At 44.4% G+C, this 16650-nt stretch overlaps 1 protein-coding gene and 1 long non-coding RNA gene across 2 annotated transcripts in view; both read left to right on the plus strand.

Moving 5' to 3' along the window:
• LOC143767720 (uncharacterized) overlaps positions 1 to 738 on the plus strand; it is a 29291-nt gene extending 28553 nt beyond the window's left edge. The window contains exon 6 of the long non-coding RNA XR_013213754.1: positions 16 to 738. This is a non-coding gene — a long non-coding RNA (uncharacterized LOC143767720). The remainder of the gene's footprint in view (positions 1 to 15) is intronic.
• The window catches only part of LOC143767631 (uncharacterized), an 850082-nt gene that overhangs the window by 290900 nt on the left and 542532 nt on the right, over positions 1 to 16650 (plus strand). The gene's annotated exons all lie outside the window — the stretch shown is intronic.

The following is a 16650-nucleotide window of genomic DNA, read 5'->3' on the forward strand; positions in this document are numbered from 1 at the left end:
TCTTTTCTTTCACAGCACCATCTGTAGCACTCGGGAGCCTGCTGCTACCTTGGACTCCTCTGGAGTGATCCCACAGGAGTCTGCCACCGTGGGCCACATCAATAGACCCCACACCTCTGACCCTTCCCTCACTTCTGGTCCCTCGGCCCCATCCACATCCACCAGCGCTGGAGCATCATGGCAGACTTCGTTACATGAAGCTGCTGGTGACGAGTTAGCTTTCCCTTTACCCCACCCCTCTGATGCTGCCACCTCTAGAACACCTTTAAGTTCTGGGCGGCAGCGCCAGAGGGGTCAGGAAAGGAGTTATGCTCCCGAGTTTTTGCATCTGAATGCAGCCTTCCAGAGCTCGATCAAGCTTTTGGCCGAGCAAGTCACTGCTGGGTTCAACATGGTGAATAAAAGCATTGCTGAACTCAGCAGTCGTCTGGATAGGCTGCATTCAGATGCAAGTCAGTCGCCAAATAATGTGTTTTTTCAGGCAGTACAAGCGAGCATGAAAAATCTTACTGCTGACCAGCAGATGCATGTAATACAAGGCTGCCATGCTGCTATAGCGCAGGCCACCTTCCAATCAACAGCCCCCATTAGTTACTCCCACACCTCCCCCCACACCACTGTCTCTCCTACCAATCCTTTCAAGTACCAAAATCCTTGCCGTTTCCAAAATCCGTCCCAATTCCAAACCCAGTCCCAATTCCAAAATCCGTCCCAATTCTAAACCCAGTCCCAATTCCAAAATCCAAGTAAAAAAAGGCAGCACACTGTAGCGCTAAGACATGCAAACATGAAAAATGAAAACTGAACTGCAATACTGCACTAGAAATATGAAAAATGAGAGCGTTTAGCGCATAAAAATGGCCAATTTTATGTGTACCTGATAGCCCCTTTACGGCATCTCTCGTATATCAGGTCCTACGCTTGCCTTGCTAAACGCTCTCATTTTTCATATTTCTAGTGCAGTATTGCAGTTCAGTTTTCATTTTTCATGTTTGCATGTCTTAGCGCTACAGTGTGCTGTGTCATGGTTCCCAATGGCAAGGGAACGTCAGAGAACATAAATAACAGAACAGCTCTTGGGTGATGGAATCTCGAGCTGACCGTGAGCTAAACCTACCACACAACTAACAGTGGCCGGGTGGCGTACCTACGTTTTATCCCTAGACGCCTAGCGCCAGCCGGAGGACTAACTAACCCTAATAGAGGAAAAGACAGACCTGGCTTACCTCTAGGGAAATTCCCCCAAAAAGGAGACAGAAGCCCCCCACATATATTGACGGTGAGTTCAGAGGAAAAGACATACGCAGTATGAAGGTAGGTTCAGCAAAGCGAGGTCCGCTTACTAGATAGCAAGAAGATACAATAGGGAACTTCACGGTCAGCTGAAAACCCTATTAAAATACCATCCCGAAATTACTTTAAGACTCATGTGTCAACTCATGACACCGGAGTGGCAATTTCGGCCCACAAGAGCTTCCAGCTACAGAAAAATAACACAACTGTGAACTGGAACAAAAATGCAAAACAAACTTAGGATTAAGAGTCCAACTTAGCTGATAGTAGTCTAGAAGCAGGAACTTGCAACAGAAAGGCTCTGGTTTCCGATTACCAATATCATAATTTCGCTCGGCGGGCGAAAATTTTCGAGAAAAGAACGCACAAGGTCTCATCACGGAGCAGTCGGAACTTTTCTGCGACAAGACCGCCCCAGCTCCGATCTCGGAAGCATCGACCTCAACCTGAAAAGGAAGAGTAACATCAGGCTGACGCAACACAGGGGCGGAAGAAAAGCGGCGCTTAAGCTCCCGAAAGGCCTCCACAGCAGCAGGGGACCAATCAGCAACATCAGCACCCTTTTTGGTCAAATCAGTCAAAGGTTTAGCAACATCAGAAAAACCAGTTATAAATCGACGATAAAAATTAGCAAAGCCCAAAAATTTCTGAAGGCTCTTAAGAGAAGAAGGTTGCGTCCAATCACAAATAGCCCGAACCTTGACAGGATCCATCTCAATGGAAGAGGGGGAAAAAATGTACCCCAAAAAAGAAATCTTTTGAACCCCAAAAATACACTTAGAACCCTTCACACACAAGGAATTAGCCCGCAAAACCTGAAAAACCCTCCTGACCTGTTGGACATGAGAATCCCAGTCATCCGAAAAAATCAAAATATCATCCAGATACACGATCATAAATTTATCCAAATATTCACGGAAAATGTCATGCATAAAGGACTGAAAGACTGAAGGGGCATTTGAAAGACCAAAAGGCATTACTAAATACTCAAAATGGCCCTCGGGCGTATTAAATGCGGTTTTCCACTCATCCCCCTGCTTAATTCGCACCAAATTATACGCCCCACGGAGATCAATCTTAGAGAACCACTTAGCCCCTTTTATTCGAGCAAACAAATCAGTCAGCAGTGGCAGAGGATACTGATATTTGACTGTAATTTTATTCAAAAGTCGATAATCAATACACGGCCTCAAAGAGCCATCTTTTTTAGATACATAGAAAAAAACGGCTCCTAAGGGAGATGAAGAAGGACGAATATGTCCCTTTTCCAGGGACTCCTTAATATATTCTCGCATAGCAGCATGTTCAGGTACAGATAGATTAAATAAACGACCCTTAGGAAATTTACTGCCCGGAATCAGATCTATGGTACAATCGCAATCTCTGTGAGGAGGTAGTGAACCAAGCTTAGGCTCCTCAAAAACATCACGATAATCAGATAAAAATTCCGGAATCTCAGAGGGAATAGATGACGAAATGGAAACCAAAGGTACGTCCCCATGAGCCCCCTGACATCCCCAGCTTAACACAGACATTGCTTTCCAGTCAAGGACTGGGTTATGAGATTGTAACCATGGTAATCCGAGCACCAAAACGTCATGAAGATTGTACAACACAAGGAAGCGAATCATCTCCTGATGGTCTGGATTCATACGCATAGTCACTTGTGTCCAGTATTGTGGTTTATTACTAGCCAATGGTGTAGAGTCAATACCCTTCAGAGGTATAGGAACTTCCAGAGGCTCTAGATCAAACCCACAGCGCCTGGCAAAGGAACAATCCATTAGACTCAAAGCGGCGCCAGAGTCGACATAGGCATCCGCGGTAATTGACGATAATGAACAAATCAAGGTCACAGACAGAATAAACTTAGACTGTAAAGTGCCAATTGAAATAGACTTATCAACCTTTTTTGTACGTTTAGAGCATGCTGATATAACATGAGTTGAATCACCACAATAGAAGAACAACCCATTTTTTCGCCTAAAATTCTGCCGTTCGCTTCTGGACAGAATTCTATCACATTGCATATTTTCCGGAGCCTTCTCAGAAGACACCGCCAAATGGTGCACAGGTTTGCGCTCCCGCAAACGCCGATCAATCTGAATAGCCATTGTCATGGACTCATTCAGACCTGTAGGTGCAGGGAACCCCACCATAACATCTTTAATGGCATCAGAGAGACCCTCTCTGAAATTCGCCGCCAGGGCGCACTCATTCCACTGAGTAAGCACAGACCATTTACGAAATTTTTGGCAGTATATTTCAGCTTCATCTTGCCCTTGAGATAGGGCCATCAAGGTTTTTTCAGCCTGAATCTCTAAACTAGGTTCCTCATAAAGCAACCCCAAAGCCAGAAAAAACGCATCCACATTGAGCAACGCAGGATCCCCGGGTGCCAATGCAAATGCCCAGTCTTGAGGGTCACCCCGCAGCAAGGAAATTACTATCCTAACCTGCTGTGCGGGATCTCCAGCGGAACGAGATCTCAGGGAAAGAAATAATTTACAATTATATTTGAAATTCAGGAAACGAGATCTATCCCCGGAGAAAAATTCTGGTATAGGAATTCTAGGTTCAGATATAGGAGCATGAATAACAAAATCCTGTAAATTTTGAACCTTCGTAGCAAGATTATTCAAACCTGTAGCCAAACTCTGAGGATCCATTTTAATCAGGTGAGATCAGAGCCATTCAAGGATTAGAAGGAGAGAGAGAGGCAAAGGCTGCAATTAGAGCAGAAATGCAACTGAGTGAACTATAGAGCCAGCTCAGAAGAAAAAAAAAAAAAAAAAATCTGCAGACTTCTTTTTCTCTCCTTTCTTCTGCCAACGGTTTTAACCCTCAGCCGGCCATACTGTCATGGTTCCCAATGGCAAGGGAACGTCAGAGAACATAAATAACAGAACAGCTCTTGGGTGACGGAATCTCGAGCTGACCGTGAGCTAAACCTACCACACAACTAACAGTGGCCGGGTGGCGTACCTACGTTTTATCCCTAGACGCCTAGCGCCAGCCGGAGGACTAACTAACCCTAATAGAGGAAAAGACAGACCTGGCTTACCTCTAGGGAAATTCCCCCAAAAAGGAGACAGAAGCCCCCCACATATATTGACGGTGAGTTCAGAGGAAAAGACATACGCAGTATGAAGGTAGGTTCAGCAAAGCGAGGTCCGCTTACTAGATAGCAAGAAGATACAATAGGGAACTTCACGGTCAGCTGAAAACCCTATTAAAATACCATCCCGAAATTACTTTAAGACTCATGTGTCAACTCATGACACCGGAGTGGCAATTTCGGCCCACAAGAGCTTCCAGCTACAGAAAAATAACACAACTGTGAACTGGAACAAAAATGCAAAACAAACTTAGGATTAAGAGTCCAACTTAGCTGATAGTAGTCTAGAAGCAGGAACATGCAACAGAAAGGCTCTGGTTACATTGATGGCCGGCACTAGAATAACTGAGCAGCAAGGTTAAATAGGATACTCCCATATCCTGATGGAAACAGGTGAACAGAGAAAGTGAAGCACACAAGTCCAGTACCACCAGTGACCACCGGGGGAGCCCAAAAACCAAATTCACAACAGTACCCCCCCCTCAAGGAGGGGGCACCGAACCCTCACAAGAACCACCAGGGCGATCAGGATGAGCCCTATGAAAGGCACGGACCAAATCAGAGGCATGAACATCAGAGGCTGTCACCCAAGAATTATCCTCCTGACCATAGCCCTTCCACTTGACCAGATACTGAAGTTTCCGTCTGGAAACACGGGAGTCCAAGATCTTCTCCACAACGTACTCCAATTCACCCTCAACCAACACCGGAGCGGGAGGCTCAACGGAAGGCACAACCGGTACCTCATACCTGCGCAATAATGACCGATGGAAGACATTATGGATAGAAAAAGATGCTGGGAGGTCCAATCGAAAGGACACGGGGTTAAGAATCTCCAAAATCTTATACGGGCCGATGAACCGAGGCTTAAACATAGGAGAAGAAACCCTCATAGGGACAAAACGAGAAGACAACCACACCAAATCCCCAACACGAAGACGAGGACCAACACGACGACGGCGGTTAGCAAAATGCCGAGTCTTCTCCTGGGACAACTCCAAATTGTCCACCACCTGTCCCCAAATCCGATGCAACCTATCCACCACAGTATCCACTCCAGGACAATCCGAAGACTCCACCTGACCGGAAGAAAAACGAGGATGAAACCCCGAATTGCAAAAGAAAGGAGAAACCAAAGTGGCAGAACTAGCCCGATTATTGAGGGCAAACTCTGCCAACGGCAAAAAGGCAACCCAGTCATCCTGATCCGCAGACACAAAACACCTCAAATAAGTCTCCAAGGTCTGATTAGTTCGCTCAGTCTGGCCATTAGTCTGAGGATGGAACGCAGACGAAAAAGACAAATCAATACCCATCCTAGCACAGAACGCCCGCCAAAATCTAGACACGAACTGGGTCCCCCTGTCAGAAACGATATTCTCCGGAATACCATGCAAGCGAACCACATTTTGAAAAAACAGAGGAACCAACTCGGATGAGGAAGGCAACTTAGGCAAGGGCACCAAATGAACCATCTTTGAAAAACGGTCACACACCACCCAGATGACAGACATTTTCTGAGAAACAGGGAGATCAGAAATAAAATCCATAGAGATGTGAGTCCAAGGCCTCTTCGGAATAGGCAAAGATAACAACAATCCGCTAGCCCGAGAACAACAAGGTTTGGCCCGAGCACAAACATCACAAGACTGCACAAAAACTCGTACATCTCGAGACAGGGAAGGCCACCAGAAGGACCTAGCCACCAAATCCCTGGTACCAAAGATCCCGGGATGACCTGCCAACACAGAAGAATGAACCTCCGAGATGACTCTACTGGTCCAATCATCAGGAACAAACAGTCTACCAGGCGGGCAACGATCAGGTCTATCCACCTGAAACTCCTGCAAAGCCCGTCGCAGGTCTGGGGAAACAGCAGATAATATCACCCCATCCTTAAGGATACCTGTAGGTTCAGAATCACCAGGGGAATCAGGCTCAAAACTCCTAGAAAGGGCATCCGCCTTCACATTTTTAGAACCTGGTAAGTATGAGACCACAAAATTAAACCGAGAGAAAAACAACGACCAGCGCGCCTGTCTAGGATTCAGGCGCCTGGCAGACTCAAGATAAATCAAATTCTTGTGATCGGTCAATACCACCACCTGATGTCTAGCCCCCTCAAGCCAATGACGCCACTCCTCAAAAGCCCACTTCATAGCCAAAAGCTCCCGATTACCAATATCATAATTTCGCTTGGCGGGCGAAAATTTTCGAGAAAAGAACGCACAAGGTCTCATCACGGAGCAGTCGGAACTTTTCTGCGACAAGACCGCCCCAGCTCCGATCTCGGAAGCATCGACCTCAACCTGAAAAGGAAGAGTAACATCAGGCTGACGCAACACAGGGGCGGAAGAAAAGCGGCGCTTAAGCTCCCGAAAGGCCTCCACAGCAGCAGGGGACCAATCAGCAACATCAGCACCCTTTTTGGTCAAATCAGTCAAAGGTTTAGCAACATCAGAAAAACCAGTTATAAATCGACGATAAAAATTAGCAAAGCCCAAAAATTTCTGAAGGCTCTTAAGAGAAGAAGGTTGCGTCCAATCACAAATAGCCCGAACCTTGACAGGATCCATCTCAATGGAAGAGGGGGAAAAAATGTACCCCAAAAAAGAAATCTTTTGAACCCCAAAAATACACTTAGAACCCTTCACACACAAGGAATTAGCCCGCAAAACCTGAAAAACCCTCCTGACCTGTTGGACATGAGAATCCCAGTCATCCGAAAAAATCAAAATATCATCCAGATACACGATCATAAATTTATCCAAATATTCACGGAAAATGTCATGCATAAAGGACTGAAAGACTGAAGGGGCATTTGAAAGACCAAAAGGCATTACTAAATACTCAAAATGGCCCTCGGGCGTATTAAATGCGGTTTTCCACTCATCCCCCTGCTTAATTCGCACCAAATTATACGCCCCACGGAGATCAATCTTAGAGAACCACTTAGCCCCTTTTATTCGAGCAAACAAATCAGTCAGCAGTGGCAGAGGATACTGATATTTGACTGTAATTTTATTCAAAAGTCGATAATCAATACACGGCCTCAAAGAGCCATCTTTTTTAGATACATAGAAAAAACCGGCTCCTAAGGGAGATGAAGAAGGACGAATATGTCCCTTTTCCAGGGACTCCTTAATATATTCTCGCATAGCAGCATGTTCAGGTACAGATAGATTAAATAAACGACCCTTAGGAAATTTACTGCCCGGAATCAGATCTATGGTACAATCGCAATCTCTGTGAGGAGGTAGTGAACCAAGCTTAGGCTCCTCAAAAACATCACGATAATCAGATAAAAATTCCGGAATCTCAGAGGGAATAGATGACGAAATGGAAACCAAAGGTACGTCCCCATGAGCCCCCTGACATCCCCAGCTTAACACAGACATTGCTTTCCAGTCAAGGACTGGGTTATGAGATTGTAACCATGGTAATCCGAGCACCAAAACGTCATGAAGATTGTACAACACAAGGAAGCGAATCATCTCCTGATGGTCTGGATTCATACGCATAGTCACTTGTGTCCAGTATTGTGGTTTATTACTAGCCAATGGTGTAGAGTCAATACCCTTCAGAGGTATAGGAACTTCCAGAGGCTCTAGATCAAACCCACAGCGCCTGGCAAAGGACCAATCCATTAGACTCAAAGCGGCGCCAGAGTCGACATAGGCATCCGCGGTAATTGACGATAATGAACAAATCAAGGTCACAGACAGAATAAACTTAGACTGTAAAGTGCCAATTGAAATAGACTTATCAACCTTTTTTGTACGTTTAGAGCATGCTGATATAACATGAGTTGAATCACCACAATAGAAGAACAACCCATTTTTTCGCCTAAAATTCTGCCGTTCGCTTCTGGACAGAATTCTATCACATTGCATATTTTCCGGAGCCTTCTCAGAAGACACCGCCAAATGGTGCACAGGTTTGCGCTCCCGCAAACGCCGATCAATCTGAATAGCCATTGTCATGGACTCATTCAGACCTGTAGGTGCAGGGAACCCCACCATAACATCTTTAATGGCATCAGAGAGACCCTCTCTGAAATTCGCCGCCAGGGCGCACTCATTCCACTGAGTAAGCACAGACCATTTACGAAATTTTTGGCAGTATATTTCAGCTTCATCTTGCCCTTGAGATAGGGCCATCAAGGTTTTTTCAGCCTGAATCTCTAAACTAGGTTCCTCATAAAGCAACCCCAAAGCCAGAAAAAACGCATCCACATTGAGCAACGCAGGATCCCCGGGTGCCAATGCAAATGCCCAGTCTTGAGGGTCACCCCGCAGCAAGGAAATTACTATCCTAACCTGCTGTGCGGGATCTCCAGCGGAATGAGATCTCAGGGAAAGAAATAATTTACAATTATATTTGAAATTCAGGAAACGAGATCTATCCCCGGAGAAAAATTCTGGTATAGGAATTCTAGGTTCAGATATAGGAGCATGAATAACAAAATCCTGTAAATTTTGAACCTTCGTAGCAAGATTATTCAAACCTGTAGCCAAACTCTGAGGATCCATTTTAATCAGGTGAGATCAGAGCCATTCAAGGATTAGAAGGAGAGAGAGAGGCAAAGGCTGCAATTAGAGCAGAAATGCAACTGAGTGAACTATAGAGCCAGCTCAGAAGAAAAAAAAAAAAAAAAAATCTGCAGACTTCTTTTTCTCTCCTTTCTTCTGCCAACGGTTTTAACCCTCAGCCGGCCATACTGTCATGGTTCCCAATGGCAAGGGAACGTCAGAGAACATAAATAACAGAACAGCTCTTGGGTGACGGAATCTCGAGCTGACCGTGAGCTAAACCTACCACACAACTAACAGTGGCCGGGTGGCGTACCTACGTTTTATCCCTAGACGCCTAGCGCCAGCCGGAGGACTAACTAACCCTAATAGAGGAAAAGACAGACCTGGCTTACCTCTAGGGAAATTCCCCCAAAAAGGAGACAGAAGCCCCCCACATATATTGACGGTGAGTTCAGAGGAAAAGACATACGCAGTATGAAGGTAGGTTCAGCAAAGCGAGGTCCGCTTACTAGATAGCAAGAAGATACAATAGGGAACTTCACGGTCAGCTGAAAACCCTATTAAAATACCATCCCGAAATTACTTTAAGACTCATGTGTCAACTCATGACACCGGAGTGGCAATTTCGGCCCACAAGAGCTTCCAGCTACAGAAAAATAACACAACTGTGAACTGGAACAAAAATGCAAAACAAACTTAGGATTAAGAGTCCAACTTAGCTGATAGTAGTCTAGAAGCAGGAACATGCAACAGAAAGGCTCTGGTTACATTGATGGCCGGCACTAGAATAACTGAGCAGCAAGGTTAAATAGGATACTCCCATATCCTGATGGAAACAGGTGAACAGAGAAAGTGAAGCACACAAGTCCAGTACCACCAGTGACCACCGGGGGAGCCCAAAAACCAAATTCACAACAGTGCTGCCTTTTTTTACTTGACTATATATGAGTTGGTTACTTTAGGTTCAGCACCTGTTCACACTTAGTCTATATATGGATGTGACGGTCAGTTTTTTTCAAATATAACCAATTCCAAAATCCGTCCCAAAACCAGTCCCAATTCCAAAACCAGTCCCAAATCCAAAAGCCATCTCAATTCCAAATCCAGTCCCAATTTCAAAATCCATCCCAATTCCAAATGTCTTCCCCACTGTTTCCTTCCCCGTTAAATATTCCTTCTCCGTCCCAGCTTCGTGTACCTTACAATTTCCCACATACACCAATCCAACCCCCTCGCCCAACCTGTCCTCCCTGCTCAACCTCATGTTTTCTCCCCCCCTTCCACTTCAGATCAACTCCAACCCAGTAGGGTTTTCCCCACTATCGACGTGGTCCAACCTTCCAGCCCCTCCGATAGTATCTCCACCCCATATTTTACAGATTTATGAAGTTTATCTTTAAAAACTTTTTTGGGTGAAAATTACTTATGTTTGTAATAAGAATGTGTTTAATAAAAATGTAAACAATTTTATTGTCAAGTGTCTTCTTTTAAATATGTGTAAAAAAAATAAAAAGGGACAAAAACAGAACACTAGTTGTAAAGGTATAACATCTTTGGTTTATTACAAAACATACCAAACTTTAGGGAAACATGTAAAACTTGGTGCCAATAAAAACCATGGTATATCAAAAGTGTAACTTCAGCAGGTACAATCAGGAGAGTGACTTTGTCAAAGATTTGGGTAATACAAATATACATTACATAAAAAACACATCTCAAACAATGTCATCCTGCCATTGAACTCTGCCTTCAGGCGACATAAAATAATCGGCAAATTTGTCCCTCGTTCTTGAAACAGCAACTGCGCTACGAGCAGATATACTTTGGTAGTCACGCAAGGTGGTTTCAGACTCCTCATTCTCCATGGCAACCGGTTCCTTTGAAATGACGAAATTGTGCAGCACCACACAAGCCTTCACCACCTCATCCACAGTCTCAGTTTGCACTTTGATTGTGGTTAACAGCACTCGCCATTTTGCCGTTAAAATCCCAAAGGCACACTCCAACACTCGTCTGGCTCGAGTTAACCGATAACTAAAAACTCTTACTTCGGGTTAATCCACTTCTGGAGTGTGGTTTTAGAAGGTGTGGTGACAGCTGTAATGCCTCATCACCAACACACACGAATGGCATTGGTGGGCCAGAGGTTCCAGGGAGTGGTCTTGGCGGTGTAAATTGATATGTGTCCCCATAGCAGACGTTTTAAAAACCTGTGATTCGTTTGAGCGGCCATAGGCACCAATATCCACCGCAATGAATTTGCATTGGGCATCCGCTATGGCCATCAGCACAATAGAAAAGTATTTTTAGTAACTGTAGTATTCAGATCCTGATCCTGCAGGTTTAGCAATCCTTATGTGCTTGCCATCCGCGGCACCCAAGCAATTTGGGAAATGACAATTTTTTTTTAAATTCTCTGCACTCAAGCCACATGTCCGTTGTTAGATTTGGGATGCACTCCTCCTGTAAAAAATAACAATGCACGGCAGGTTTGTTTCACAATCCCAGATATTGTGGAAATCCCGAGCCGAAATCGGTAATGAAGGGAGGTAAGGGATTCTCCAGTTGCAAGGAATCTGTGGGGAAAAAAAATATTATTATTAATAACTACAAGCAACAACATTACAGTTTAAGACTATTTTCCCACACAGAAGAATATTATGTTTATTTTTCAAAACCTTTTTTTTTTTTTTTTTTTTAAAAGCAGGTTGAACGCACTGCGGATTTGTTTTTTCTGTGGGTTTTTGGCAGATTTAAACCGGCGTATTTACAGCTGCGGATTCCTATTATGGAGCAGGTGTTAAAGGCTGTGGAATGGGCAAAAATAATTGACATGCTACAGAAAATGCAAAGCAGCGTTTCAGTGCAGTATTTTCCGCAGCATGGTCACTGCGGATGTGGTTTTCAATAGGGTTACATGGTACTGTTAACACAAGGAAAAATGCTGCGAATACGCAGCATTAAATTCTCTGCGTACCAGCAGCAAAAATACACAACATGTGCACATAGCCTTAACTATGAACAATGATAAAGCAAAATAAATACAAAAAAAAGGTTTACCAAAGTGTCACCATCAGACGCTCCGCCGGTGAGATGGAAAAACGCAAATACGTGTCCTTTCTCCGGATTAAGTCCCCAACACGTTCCATCAAAATGTCAAAGTGTTCAGGTCTCATGCGCACGTAGTTGAAGAACTTGCCCGGGTTCTGCCTCAGTTCCATGTACAGAGTTAAATAGATGCCACGGGTCAATCGTTGTGCGTTGATGGGATGTATCCAAAAGCGCCGGCGACGTCGCTGATGAAGGCTGCGCTCTCTTGCTGCCAACCTATTGGCCTCAAATGCAAAATCCGCATAGATGGTAACAATCTTTGCTAGAATTCCTTCCATTTCTGCCACTTGCTCTAAACCCTGTCAAAGATGGGGTGTTAAAACACTCAATATATAGGAGAAAATAACACCTCCGCACCACCGTAATCAGTTAGACCCTTATATCTCTGACTTCCATAAAATAAACGTATATAGCCTTTTGGTCGATTTATAAACAGGTTCCACCCGGGTGCAGCTTTTTGAAAAACAGTTCATATGAATATCCAACAGTAGAAAAGAGTAAAAGCGCACTCACCGGTGTTGAACGTAACGATTTTATTCACACATATTTATGTGTAGCAGGGAGGGTAGTGAACGCACACAGACGACGGCCGTTTCGTGCTTAAAGCACTTTAACAGGTCCTATGACGGAAGGAAGTAAGGTGGGTCTTTTGACTTGTAGGATCTTCTGACCCCTCCCTCCTCCTTACACGTCTTAGTGGACGTATGGCCACTAACCAGAACACAAGTGAATATACATAAACTAACAAACATATGAAAAATTAAAAACAATTACAAACAGCACCAAATACAACTATGAGGATTACAAACTATCAAGAAACAAAACCTTTTTACAAAAAAACAGACATATCAATTTTTTCGTTAAACCCTATCGGTCCTGATGCATCTGCACGTAAGATCCACCTCGCTTCATTGCGCAACAACATACGATGTAAATTACCCCCTTGTTGCGGCAAGGACAATTTTTCTAACCCTGCGAATCGCAATACTTGGGCATTACCTTCATGGTATTCTTTTACATGTTTAATTAAATGAGGTACTCCCTTACCTGTGCGTATAGAGTTGAGATGTTCTCTAAAACGGACAAACAGCGGGCGGATTGTCTTGCCGATGTAAAAAAATCCGCAAGGGCAATATAGAATATAAACAACATGAGATGTTCTGCAAGAGATAAAATCTCGCACTATATGAGAAATGGAGCCAACTTTTAGAGAAGTTCCCGTTAGATGATAGCTACAGAAGTTACAATGGCCACACTTGAAATTACCTTTGGGGATTCCAGCTTGTAACCAATTTCCTTGTGGAGACTGTTGTGAATTGGGATTCTGGGCTCCCCCGGTGGCTACTGGTGGAATTGAACTGGTGTCTTCATCTTCTCTGTTCACCTGTTCCCATCAAGATGTGGGAGTCGCTATATAACCTTGCTGTTCTGTTAGTTGCTTGCCGGTCAACAATGTTATCAGAAGCCTCTCTGTGCTTGTTCCTGCTCCTAGACAACTACTAGATAAGTTGGACTCTTGTCCATGTTTGTTTTTGCATTTTTGTTCCAGTTCACAGCTGTAGTTTCGTTACTGTGTCTGGAAAGCTCTTGTGAACAGGAATTGCCACTCTGGTGTTATGAGTTAATGCCAGAGTTTTAAAGTAATTTCTGGATGGTGTTTTGATAGGGTTTTCAGCTGACCATGAAAGTGTCCTTTCTGTCTTCTGCTATGTAGTAAGTGGACCTCAAATTTGCTAAACCTATTTTCATACTACGTTTGTTATTTCATCTTAACTCACCGCCAATACATGTGGGGGGCCTCTGTCTCCTTTCGGGGTATTTCTCTAGAGGTGAGCTAGGACTAATATTTTCCTCTGCTAGCTTTATTTAGTCCTCCGGCTGGTGCTGGGCATCTAGAATCAACGTAGGCATGCTACCCGGCCACTGCTAGTTGTGCGTTAGGTTTAGTTCATGGTCAGCTCAGTTTCCATCTTCCAAGAGCTAGTTCCTATATATGCTGATGCTATGTTCTCTTGCCATTGAGATCATGACAGTTTGACCGGCCCACAAAGTGTTAATTGTTTGGGCTGAAGCAGGAGATAGAGAAGTGTTTAAGGGAAATTTTTTTTTATTTTTTTTTTTCCCTTCAGAGTTTTGCTGCTTAGCCCTTAATTGCTGTCTAGCTGCTTCTTACCTCCTCTTAACCCTTGAATGGCTCTGTGTCCACCTGTTTGTAATGGATCTTCAGAGTGTAACTGCAGGTTTGAATAATCTCGCCACGAAGGTACAAAAATTGCAAGATTTTGTTTGTCATGCACCTGTATCTGAGCCGAGAATTCCTTTGCCGGAATTTTTCTCGGGGAATAGATCCGGGTTTCAGAATTTTCGAAATAATTGCAAATTATTTTTGTCCCTGAAATCTCGCTCTGCCGGAGACCCTGCACAGCAGGTCAGGATTGTGATTTCCTTGCTCCGGGGCGACCCTCAAGACTGGGCTTTTTCATTGACACCAGGGGATCCTGCGTTGCTCAATGTGGATGCGTTTTTTCTGGCCTTGGGGTTGCTTTATGACGAACCTCATTTGGAGCTTCAGGCAGAAAAAACTTTGATGTCCCTATCTCAGGGGCAAGATGAAGCGGAAATTTACTGCCAAAGATTCCGTAAATGGTCTGTGCTTACTCAGTGGAATGAGTGCGCCCTGGCGGCGACTTTCAGAGAGGGTCTCTCTGATGCCATTAAGGATGTTATGGTGGGGTTCCCTGTGCCTGCGGGTCTGAATGAGTCCATGACAATGGCTATTCAGATCGATAGGCGTCTGCGGGAGCGCAAACCAGTGCACCATCTGGCGGTTTCCACTGAGAGGTCGCCAGAGAGTATGCAGTGTGATAGAATTCTGTCCCGAAGCGAGCGGCAGAATTTTAGACGGAAAAATGGGTTGTGTTTCTATTGTGGTGATTCTACTCATGTTATATCAGCATGCTCTAAGCGCACTAAAAAGCTTGGTAAATCTGTTTCCATTTGCACCTTACCGTCTAAGTTTATTCTATCTGTGACCCTGATTTGCTCTTTGTCATCTATTACCACGGACGCCTATGTCGACTCTGGCTCCGCTTTGAGTCTTATGGATTGGTCCTTTGCCAAACGCTGTGGGTATGATTTAGAGCCTTTGGAGACTCCTATTCCTCTGAAGGGGATTGACTCCACCCCATTGGCTAATAATAAACCACAATACTGGACACAAGTAACTATGCGTATTAATCCGGATCACCAGGAGATTATTCGCTTTCTGGTGCTGTATAATCTACATGATGATTTGGTGTTAGGATTGCCTTGGCTGCAATCTCACAACCCAGTCCTCGACTGGAGAGCTATGTCTGTGTTGAGCTGGGGATGTAAGGGGGCTCATGGGGATGTACCTGTGGTTTCCATTTCATCATCTATTCCCTCTGAAATTCCTGAGTTCCTGTCTGACTATCGTGACGTCTTTGAAGAATCCAAGCTTGGTTCGTTACCTCCGCACCGAGAGTGCGATTGTGCCATAGATTTAATCCCGGGTAGTAAATACCCAAAGGGTCGTTTATTTAATCTGTCTGTGCCTGAACATGCTGCTATGCGAGAATATATAAAGGAGTCCTTGGAAAAGGGACATATTCGTCCATCGTCATCTCCCTTAGGAGCCGGTTTTTTCTTTGTGTCAAAAAAAGACGGCTCTTTGAGACCATGTATTGATTATCGGCTTTTGAATAAAATCACTGTTAAATATCAATACCCATTGCCGTTGCTGACTGATTTGTTTGCTCGCATAAAGGGGGCCAAGTGGTTCTCTAAGATTGACCTTCGGGGGGCGTATAATTTGGTGCGAATCAGGCAGGGGGATGAGTGGAAAACCGCATTTAATACGCCTGAGGGCCACTTTGAGTATTTAGTGATGCCTTTTGGTCTTTCAAATGCTCCGTCAGTTTTCCAGTCCTTTATGCATGATATTTTTCGCGATTATTTGGATAAATTTATGATTGTGTATCTGGATGATATTCTGATTTTTTCGGATGACTGGGACTCTCATGTCCAGCAAGTCAGGAGGGTTTTTCAGGTTTTGCGGTCTAATTCTTTGTGTGTGAAGGGTTCTAAGTGTGTTTTTGGGGTACAGAGGATTTCCTTTTTGGGATATATTTTTTCCCCCTCTTCCATTGAAATGGATCCTGTCAAGGTTCAAGCCATTTGTGATTGGACGCAGCCCTCTTCTCTTAAGAGTCTTCAGAAATTTTTGGGCTTTGCTAACTTTTATCGTCGATTTATTGCTGGTTTTTCGGATATTGCTAAGCCATTGACCGATTTGACTAAGAAGGGTGCTGATGTTGCTGATTGGTCCCCTGATGCTGTGGAGGCCTTTCGGGAGCTTAAGCGCCGTTTTTCCTCTGCCCCTGTGTTGCGTCAGCCTGATGTTGCTCTACCTTTTCAGTTTGAGGTCGACGCTTCTGAGATCGGAGCTGGGGCAGTGTTGTCGCAGAAAAGTTCTGACTGCTCCGTGATGAGGCCTTGTGCCTTCTTTTCCCGTAAATTTTCGCCCGCTGAGCGGAATTATGATGTTGGGAATCGGGAGCTTTTGGCCATGAA

This window comes from Ranitomeya variabilis, chromosome 4, assembly GCF_051348905.1.
Source record: "Ranitomeya variabilis isolate aRanVar5 chromosome 4, aRanVar5.hap1, whole genome shotgun sequence".
Lineage (NCBI taxonomy): Eukaryota > Metazoa > Chordata > Amphibia > Anura > Dendrobatidae > Ranitomeya > Ranitomeya variabilis.